This window comes from Rattus rattus, chromosome 14 (genome assembly GCF_011064425.1).
Source record: "Rattus rattus isolate New Zealand chromosome 14, Rrattus_CSIRO_v1, whole genome shotgun sequence".
Taxonomy (NCBI): Eukaryota; Metazoa; Chordata; class Mammalia; order Rodentia; family Muridae; genus Rattus; species Rattus rattus.
In genome coordinates, this window is record NC_046167.1 from 45,993,869 (window position 1) to 46,004,293 (window position 10,425).

A 10,425-nucleotide genomic window follows, 5' to 3' on the forward strand; every position below is an offset into this window, starting at 1 on the left:
ATGCTTCTCTTTTCCACAAGTATAGGACAATTAGCTAATATGCGAGATGGAGACCTGCCTGAGAACTTAATTTAGAGAAGGTTTATAAGGGTCATGCTGTAAAGTTCCAACCAATTCCATGTGGATTGGAGTAGAGATCTCAGGATGACTTTTCTTTAGGAAAATGTCTTGAGAAGCGTTTCTATAGTGGTTTGGGGGCTTGGAGAGAATGGGTTTATTTCTGTGAAAGAAATGGTTGTCTTCCAACTTTCTGGTGACAGGTTCCTTTCTAAAGTTATTGATTCTGTAAACTCACTAATTTTGATATTGAATACATTATTACAAGGTCTCGATCTATGGAGTGAGTACAAAAATATCAGGAAGAAAGTGCACCAATGAGGCTGCCTAAAAATGTATAGGAGAAACAAAAGACAGCTTGCTTAGTTGCTGTAGTCTGCACTGGCCCAAGAAATCATGCGACCACTCAAACATTAAAAAGGCAAGGTCACACAGAAGGATCTATAACCAGCATGACAGACTGAAATCACTATGCTAGCCTTTCATGTTCGAACTACAAATTCTTTGCATCTTTATCTTTTTTGGTTTTTGAGATTTATTTTTATTATTTTAAAGTGAGTGAGTGAGTGTGTGTGTGTGTCTGTCTGTCTGTCTCTATCTCTCTGTCTCTTTCTCTTCCTCCCTCCCTCCCTCTCCTTCCCTCTCTCCCTCCCTCTCCCTCCCTCCCTCCCTCCCTCCGTGTGTGTGTGTGTGTGTGTGTGTGTGTGTGTGTGTGTGTGTGTGTGTGATTGTTAAGACTTTGGACAGTAGGGGTATTAGATTGCTAGGTAGTAGTTATAGGCAGTTATAAATGACCTGGCATAGATGATAGGAACCTAACTTGGATCTTCTGCAAGAGCTCAAAGTATGCAAACTTAACCAACAAGTCATCTCTTCAGCTCCTTCACTTGTTTATCATGGTAGCTTCCTGTCATTAGCCTTGCAACAATTCTGCCTGTACTCACCATGGGCCTTACACAAACGTACATCTGAAAACCCCACATAAAGGCAGAATAGTGGAATAAACACAATTTTGTCTTCATAGAAAAATCCCAAATTGCAGTGATATAACTTTCGTGATCCCTTAGAAAATCCTTAGTTGATCTTGAGTGTGAGCTTTTACATATATAAGTCTCCTCTCTATTCCATATTTTATCTCGTTTTGAATGCTTCTTTGATGGTATCAGGGACCTAGAAACAAGGACCAAATGTCTCCACATACTCTGTCTGTAAAACCTTCCTATCCAAATAGATGGAACTGGGAAATATCATGCTGAGTGAGGTAACCCAATCACAGAAAAACACAAATGGTATGCACTCATTGATAAGTGGCTATTAGCCGAAATGCTGAATTATCTTAGATGCACAGAACACATGAAACTCAAGAAGGATGATCAAAATGTGAACGCTTCACTCCTTCTTTAAAAGGGGAACAAGAATACCCTTGGCAGGGAATAGGGAGGCAAAGTTTAGAACAGAGGCAAAAGGAACACCCATTCAGAGCCTGTCCCACATGTGGCCCATACATATACAGCCGCCAAACTAGATAAGATGGATGAAGCAAAGAAATGCAGGCCGACAGGAACTGGATGTAGATCTCTCCTGGGAGACACAGCCAGAATGCAGCAAATACAGAGGTGAATGCCAGCAGCAAACCACTGAACTGAGAACAGGACCCCCGTTGAAAGAATCAGAGAAAGGACTGGAAGAGCTTGAAGGGGCTCAAGACCCCATATGAACAACAATTCCAAGCAACCAGAGCTTCCAGGGACTAAGCCACTACCCAAAGACTATACATGGACTGACCCTGGTCTCCAACCTCATAGGTAGCAATGAATAGCCTAGTAAGAGCACCAGTGGAAGGGGAAGCCCTTGGTCCTGCCAAGACTCCCCAGTGAACATGATTGTTCGGGGAGGACGGTAATGGGGGGAGGATGGGAAGGGGAACACCCATATCGAAGGGAGGGGGAGGGATTAGGGGGATGTTGGCCCTGAAACCGGGAAGGGGAATAACAATCGAAATGTAAATAAGAAATACTCAAGATAATAAAGATAAAAAAAATAAAACCTTCCTATCCTTCACCACAGTAACATTCAGAGCTATAATCTCAAATGTAGCATACAGGGCACATGTCCCTTCAGATAGGTAATAGGTTGTGTATAGCTAAAGCATTCCTCAACTAAAAGTCCTCATAGAATACCACTAAATAAACAGATAAAAAAAACTTCCATGTATTTTATAGAATCTTAAGAAAATATAGTCAAAAAGAGAAATCTAGGGCCTTCCCTAGATTGAGAGGAGGCAGTCGCCAACAAAGGACTATTTTAAGAACAACTTAACACATAAGGAGGAACTAATATATGCTAAGTGCTCAAGGTTATAATAGATAAAGTTCAGAATTATAAAAATATGTTAAATATAATTTCAACAATAGGATTAAACAAAAATACCAGGACTCAGAAAGAATATTATAGTTCTGAAAACTGTAATGTTACATATATCACAAATGTATTATTTATATATGTAAATGTGTATTTAATTACATTATATATTCACATATATTTTAATAGATTACATACATATATTTATTATATTATAATATATAATATGCACAATATATTTATTTAAACATGTACGTGTATTCACATACAAATTCTAGACTTGTAAGTTGGCTTCATGGGCAAAATGCTTGCTGCAAAATCCTGTAAACCTCACCTGGATTGCTAGAACCTATGTGAAGGTGGGAAGGAGAGAAAAAATACTATCAAATTAATCTCTAAACTCTGCAAGTGTACCCTTCACAATCAAGAATTCACACACAAAGATGGCTTGAATGACAAATGTCCCCCTTAGGCTTGTATATTTCGACTTCTGATTCCCACTAGGTAATGCTCTCTCACTAGGGTTAGGAGGCTGTTCGTTCAGATCTAAAAGTCTTGTTCTGCACCTGTCTTCATCCCTCTGTTTCCTGAATCCAGCTTTCTGCTCCTGCAGCTGTGACTGTAGCTTGCTGCCGTGTCTTCCCAACATGATAAAGTCTTGTCATCCTAGAACTGCAGGCTCAAATATATTCTTTCTTATAAATTACCTTGGTGATGGTATTTTGTCACAGCAACAGAACAGTAAAATAATAATGAATAAAAATCTAAAATAATACTAAATTACTTATTGGTCACTTGGTAATCTTCTACAAGAAAGTATCTATTTAAATCCTTCATACATTTCAAATTTCTTTGTTATGTATTTGTAATGAATTCCATATATATATTTCTATATTATATATGATTTAATCACTTATACTTTTATAATATTATAAATATGCATATATGAATTATATATCTCTATATACATTTATGTGCATGAAGCATACATTCTTACAAAACTGTACATACATCATGTATAATTCATATATGGGTGCATAATATGGCTATATAATTTATTTACATATATTTATTTTTTTAAGTTTTCTGATAACTTCTAAAATTGCTTTTTTGTTTAAGATAGAAATAAATTATATTTTTGGATCTATATCATTATACATTTTTCATTCTCTTTCCATTCCTACCTCTGCTCTGTTCTCCGTACTTCTTGATAGTCCTCTTCTTCTCCCAAAGTAGTCTTCCTTTCTACTTTCCTGTATACGTCATCCTCTCCATACCTAGTGCCCTCCTTTGAGGTTCCTATATCCATCATACTACACAATAAGGAAAAATAGCAGGAGGTATTAAGCAGCTGACAGTAACCCCCACACAAAGGAAACAATCAATCTGTTCTTTATTATATTTGAAATGGGGGATAGAAGTGTTTATAACAGAGGCTTATTATTTATTTTCTTACGATTTATATCATTTTCAATTATATACCATGAAAAACACAGAACTGTAAAAGGCCAAAATGAAAAGTTACAACAGACTTGTGAATTGCAATTGAATTTCAAGACACAAAACACTCAGGTGAGGTTACCTGGATAAAATTATGAATTCAAATTCCCTAAAAAACTGTAAAATGCCTTAATCTATGAGATATTTGCTTGCTAACCTGAAGACCATAGTGTTCCCTTCTATATGTAGAGAGGATTCTCTGCTTTGTTCCACTCAATCAGAAGCACTGAGAGAGAAGAGAAGACTGTTCATTAAGATAGAACAGTCTGAGCAATGGAGTGACCTTACATAGATCACAGGGTTTTCAAATGCCTGGGTGGGAACAGCCTGTGGAATTTTTGTTGGACATTACTGCGGCCACTGACAACTCTGTTTCTCTTTATAAATAAAGACGTTAAGGCTTCTTTAATGGTGACTATAACTTAAACACTGAATTCTTAAAAGCTGTGAAATCTTTTTCCTGAATGATTTGTTGAAATAATGCTGAACTAAATAATTTTATGGCCCTTTTCAAGATATCAGTATTAAACTCAGCAATTATCAAGATCTGTCTGTTCTGAATGTGATATTTGTTACCAACTTCTTTGGAAGTCATTATTTATTAATGAAGTTATTATCATCTATTCTCAAAAACTATATATATCACGAGTAACAGCAATTCCAGGGAAAATAATCATTTGTTGTTCTATATCAGGTTTCATGGAGAGATGATTCATTATTGATGGCCATTTTATCATAGTGCTGAAAGATGACATAAAGTGTCAATTTTCAGCATGAAAACACTGTATAGGTATTAGTCTTCAGCTCTTCAGGCTGACTGACATCTCTGTAGGACAGGTGGCAGACTGCTGGACCATCTTCATTAATTCTCACATCTGATGACCAATGGGACATCTACTAAACTTTTTCATATGACTATGAATTATTTTATTTTACTATTTAGACATTAGAAAAACAGTAACATATTGTATGAAGTTTTACTATTAGAGGATTTGGGGTTTTTGCATATATTTCTAATTGTCTTTCAAACATACAAACACTGAAATCAATTTAATTTGGAAGAATTGCTGCCTATTTTCTTTGTTAACTATGTATTTTAGAATGAAAGCCTATTGGACCTTGTCATTGTCCACAAAATCCTCCCAAAGTCTTGTGGCAGTGTAGAGCATGTTAGACCCAAACCAAACCCTCTGGGGCTTTAGGCAGGAAGCTCTAACCTCTTTCATTAGAAAAATTTCGTAGAAATACTATATTCTGAATTGGTTCTCCAGTGCTTAGTATGTATTTCTGGTCAATTGCAATGTACTGCTACCCAGGAAACCTATGGGTTTAAAATCTCTCCTTTATCCACAGAAGTCCACAAACTCCATCAGGAAGAAAGGGACAGCATGACTGGACAGTAGGTTTTCAAAAGGGAGCAGGAAGTATTCCATGTGTTACCTCTGTAGTCTGTGTTGCATCTCAACTTCCTTCAATTGTAAGAAAGCTCCAGAACTGTTAGATTTTCCAGAGCCTGATAACACCAAGCTGTTAATACTCCAGGCTTTCATCTATATGGTACCGCTTTTCCTTGTACTCATCCATTCTCAAACCATAGATTCAAATGCTAATTAACTCATAAATATTTCCTAGAATAATAACTTTGAATAATTCTTAGTATGCTAGAGGATCGGCAGATATTTACAATATTGAATATTTACAATATATATTCTGTTTCATCAGATGGTCTAAGTTGATAATAGATGTTTGATATATGTAATGAATATTCTATTTTCTTCTAACAATGTGATAATTATTCTGAATTGCAATTATTTGGTAAAATGCAAGCTTTCCCTATACACTGTATGATTCTTGAAGATGATCCTGATCAACTGCTATTTAATCCCCATGTAGAAGGCTTATATTAAAGTTGGACCTCTGTATGAAAGAATTGAGTGAACAAAGTAAACAAATTAATTTAAGCATTATGTCTTTAGAATCTTATATACTTCAGGTTAAAGAGTACAGAAATGTTTTAATCCCTGGAATTCATTAACCATGTCAGGAAGAATCCAGCCTAAGAAAATGAGCATGAACACACTATTGGCAGATGCTGAATTTCCCCACCCCTTCCATGGATAAGAACTATTAAGTCATTCTGTGAGCAGGACAAAAAGATAAGAATTTATATAAAAACCCTCTTGTATTCCTCTTTGGATGAAGTCATTTTCCAAAACCAATTGAAAAGCAGCTGAAAGGGGGCCTGGTATGATTTGGCTGCCAGTTGTATTAAATAATGTCTAGACCCCATGTGGTTTTCTGTACTATACAATTCAACACATTTTAAAAAAGCTGAGTAAATCTTCAGTAATCTGTATGATCATATTTGGACTTTGGTTAGAAACTTGAGAACCATCCCATGAATTCACAAAGAGTTAACATTCTATAAACTTTCTATTCTTTAGTATAGCAGTTAATGTGGCAATGTGAAAAAAATCATAACTGAATCATTTTTAAAATTGAAATCTCATTCTTCAACTGTTGTAACACATGACACTAGAGATACGTATGTCCAAATTAAGTGTTACTGTTATTTTCGACTCTCTGTGTAGATTAACTAGATGCTACTGAAAATTTGAATTTTAGACTTGACAGCATGGAAACCACTCTCACCATTGAGAAATTTGAGGCCTGGGGAAGTGAGGATTGAATTCACAACAGCAAGATACTAGGATAAAGACACTTTTGTCACACTTTGCCTTTTTATACTTTCCAATATATTGTATCAGTTTAAATTTTCACCTTAATTTAATTTCCCTCTAGTAATTTCATCTTAAAGAAGTAAGAGGTTGAATCTGTATATAATGTTTGTGTCTAATATGGTTAACTTGTTAACAAAGAAGCTAATTTTCTTCTCATATGCATCATATAAAATGTGAACTAGACTTTCTCACACTGATTTTTCTAAAAAAAAACTTACATTGGCAATACCTAAAGGACACTTTGTACCCCTTCTCAGATCAGCAGGATATTCATAGGCAATAAAGAAATGGTGTGGCATGTTGAGTGGATTGGATATCATTAGAACAAGATGAAAATTATGGGCTCTCAGATACAAAACACAGGTAATTCCCAAACTACAGGCCTGGCAGTGCTGTATATGGATTTATTGACTCTCCACCAGCTAATTTAACCTAAGAACCCTTAGAAAATGATGTTAGTGAACCGCACCAGAGCAAAGACTCTTCCTTGAGTTAGCAGTGGGTCTGCTGTGCTCATCCACAGTATCTGAAGAGGGAGAAACATTAGATATTCAGAGAGATATAACATTAGGAAGCAAATAAGACACTTTAACAAAGAAATGAGAATGCCAGTTAAAATATTCCTGATAACTGCTGACCTCAAAAGAACAACTGATCTTCTCCACAGTCCAACTCAGCACTGGCATTCAGACATACTGTAATCCCATGGTGACAGACTGAACACTGCAAAATTACATCAAATTTTCATAACACTATAATTATCAATCAGTATTTTTCAAATTATTACTTATTTGTTTGCTTGATTGCATAGAAAGTGACTTTTAAACTTTTACTGTGGGCTTAATTTCTTCACATGTAAGATAATGAAATTGATATTGAGGGCTGGGTTTTGACTCTATCAATATCACAGCTGTGCTACTTGTCCAACAAGTCAAAGTCCCTAAGTTTCTGTATAGTGAAAACATAGGTGATTAATTCTTAAAAATATACTTTAATAAGAAAAATTCTTGTTTTGTTTTTTCTTTTGAGGAGCAGTGTACACACAAATAAACTGGCTTTCTTAGAGTCACATTATACCAATTGTTACAGAGAAATTCATGAACCTGTAGAAGCATCAGATTCTACAGTTGTAAGTTAAAATATTTGGGAGTATGAATCTTCAATGCTTATATCTTCCATTAATACACAGTGCAAAAATAGTCTTGGAACAGGGTCACACCTGTGCTCCTGTGATGTGATGTCCTCCTCCAAAGAAGCTTTGACCAAAGAAAAGTCAGATCTCCTGCAAACTTCTGAGAGGGTGGACCGATGGCAGGAAGCCAATCACCATCATCATCACATCCATCACTACTTCACTCTAAGAGAACAGCCTCATAAGGTTCTGGGCAGCCCCTGGGGTCAGGTAGCAGACTTGGCTGGAACACTGACTTCCTCCTTATCTACCACACACCAGTAGTGCCACTTCTGGAGATGACTCAGAGGCTAAGAGCACAGACTGCTCTTCCAGAGGTCCTGAATTCAATTCCCAGCAACCCCATGGTGTCTCCAACCATCTGTAATGGGATCTGATGCCCTCTTCTGGTAAATCTGAAAACAGCTACAGCGCACTGATATAAATAAAATATATAAATCCTTTTTAAAAGGATGGAGTGTAGGCTTTAAGTAGGATTAAGTTGGCAGACCTGTGTGACTGAGTTTGAAAGTATTGGCATGGGCTGAGTTTTTGCTACACTACTTAGTGATTTCCCAGAATCAGCACCATTGCCAGGACTTAAAGGGTGAAAATAAACAACTGTAGGAAACAATCAGGTTTATAATTTGAAATTATCTAAAAAACAGGTGAACACGCATCCTCAATGTCAATTTCCATGTGAGTCTTAAAGCCTGGAATGGATTTATAGGTTAGAAATAAAAACTTTTTCCTAGATCACAGTGTCCTCTGTCCAGTCTCCTTTAAATGATGTTTCATTATAAATTCATTGCCATTTGTACGATTTTTCTATTTCTAATACTGACCCAAGAGCTGCATTAAAAACTGACATTCCTGAAAGCTGTGAATCCATTAACATGAAATCTAATTCAAGAAATGTCAGACTTTTCTATTAACAACATTCCAGGGTTGATCTTTTTGTTATTTTGTTTTCACACATTTGCTTCTCTCTAAACTGCAAACTGATTTTCCTATCACTGGGTAATAACAGCACAGTAATAGTTATACATTTAGTTGCCTAATGTGAAAAGCCCCTTGTCATATACCTAGCAGTTGACAATGTAAACATTAATAAATTCATAGAAATTTCTGGTTAAATCATCACAGAAGCAGGTCTGAGGTGTTCAGTTAGTTACCCGTGCTTAAAATTACAGGTAATAGGTACAATGAACAAAGTAGAAATACACTCCAGAATATTAAATGATGACTTACATTGTGAAATGCTGATGGTTTGCAGGGTGTCAGAGAGATGGCTCAGCTGTTAGTTGTAGGTATTGATCATGCAAAGACGCTTGATTGGTTCCCAACACCCTATTGCGTGGTTCACAAATATCTGTTACTCCATGAACTGGCAACCCAGGAACCTATTCTGGCCTCTGATGACACAATACATGCATATAGTAGGGACTCACATAAAAGTATAAAATTAATGTCAATAAATTTCTTAAAATATTAACTATTTTGTTTCAATAAAAAGTGAATTTATGGGATTGCATAATTGGATATTTTTTTAATTTTTGGAATGATGCTGAAATTGGTGTACATCTTAAGAAGTTGAAAAACAAATTTTTAATTCTGCATAATGTTTATAACCAAGTCAGTTATCTGTAAACATAAAACAAGAGAGTACATAATGTATGGTTTTGTTGGATTTTTTACTTTATGTCCTGTTCCTACTAATTCCTTATATAATTCCACCACCAGTAACAAACGCATTCAAACTCTGACAAAGACCATTATCTATCCTTGAAATACGGGTCCACAGAAGTATAGCATATTACTTAACATTATCATACATGTGAGAAATGACTAAAATAGCTATAAACTATAGTGTATTCTTCAGAGAAGTGTAAAAATAAAAGTCATAAAAATAATGGCTTTTGTTCATACTGGCTGATTCTTAATTTTCGTTTTACTTTATATTTTTTGGCGTTGAGTGTTATGCATGGATGTTTATCTGTGAACCACTTGCATACTTGGTAGGCATGCAGGCCAGAAGAGGGCACTGGTTCCCCCTGAAGTGACATCACAGACAACTGTGAGCTGTCATGGTGCTGGGAATTTAACCTGTGTCTTCTGGAACAGTACCCAGTGCTGTTTTCTGCTGATCTATCTCTTCAGTCCCCTCATGACAAGTGAGATAACAGAGTAAATATGTTGCTGTAGTGTAACAACATCCATGTGAACGTTTGTATGTGGTTATTTATGTAGGTGATCACACAGAGTGAAAACGTATTGCATGTGTTGATTTCTCATCTATATTTACTATTCATTATATGCCCGGTATTTGGAGTAACTTTGCAGAGGAAAGGATACACTCATACTTTTCTATACTATCAACATTATCTTGGAAATGCTGCTCCGTTACAGGTATTGATCCCAACCTGCAAATCTAATTTTTGTGTGCTGAGTACCTGCCAATCCAGAAAACTGCATAGAAGTTAGTGCATTGTGCTGGCGGGATTACTCGGCAGGTGCAAGCACTTGCTACCAAGGCTATCAGTTTGAGTTTAATTCCTGAGACTTATGTGGGAGAAGAAACAGGCTCCTAAAACT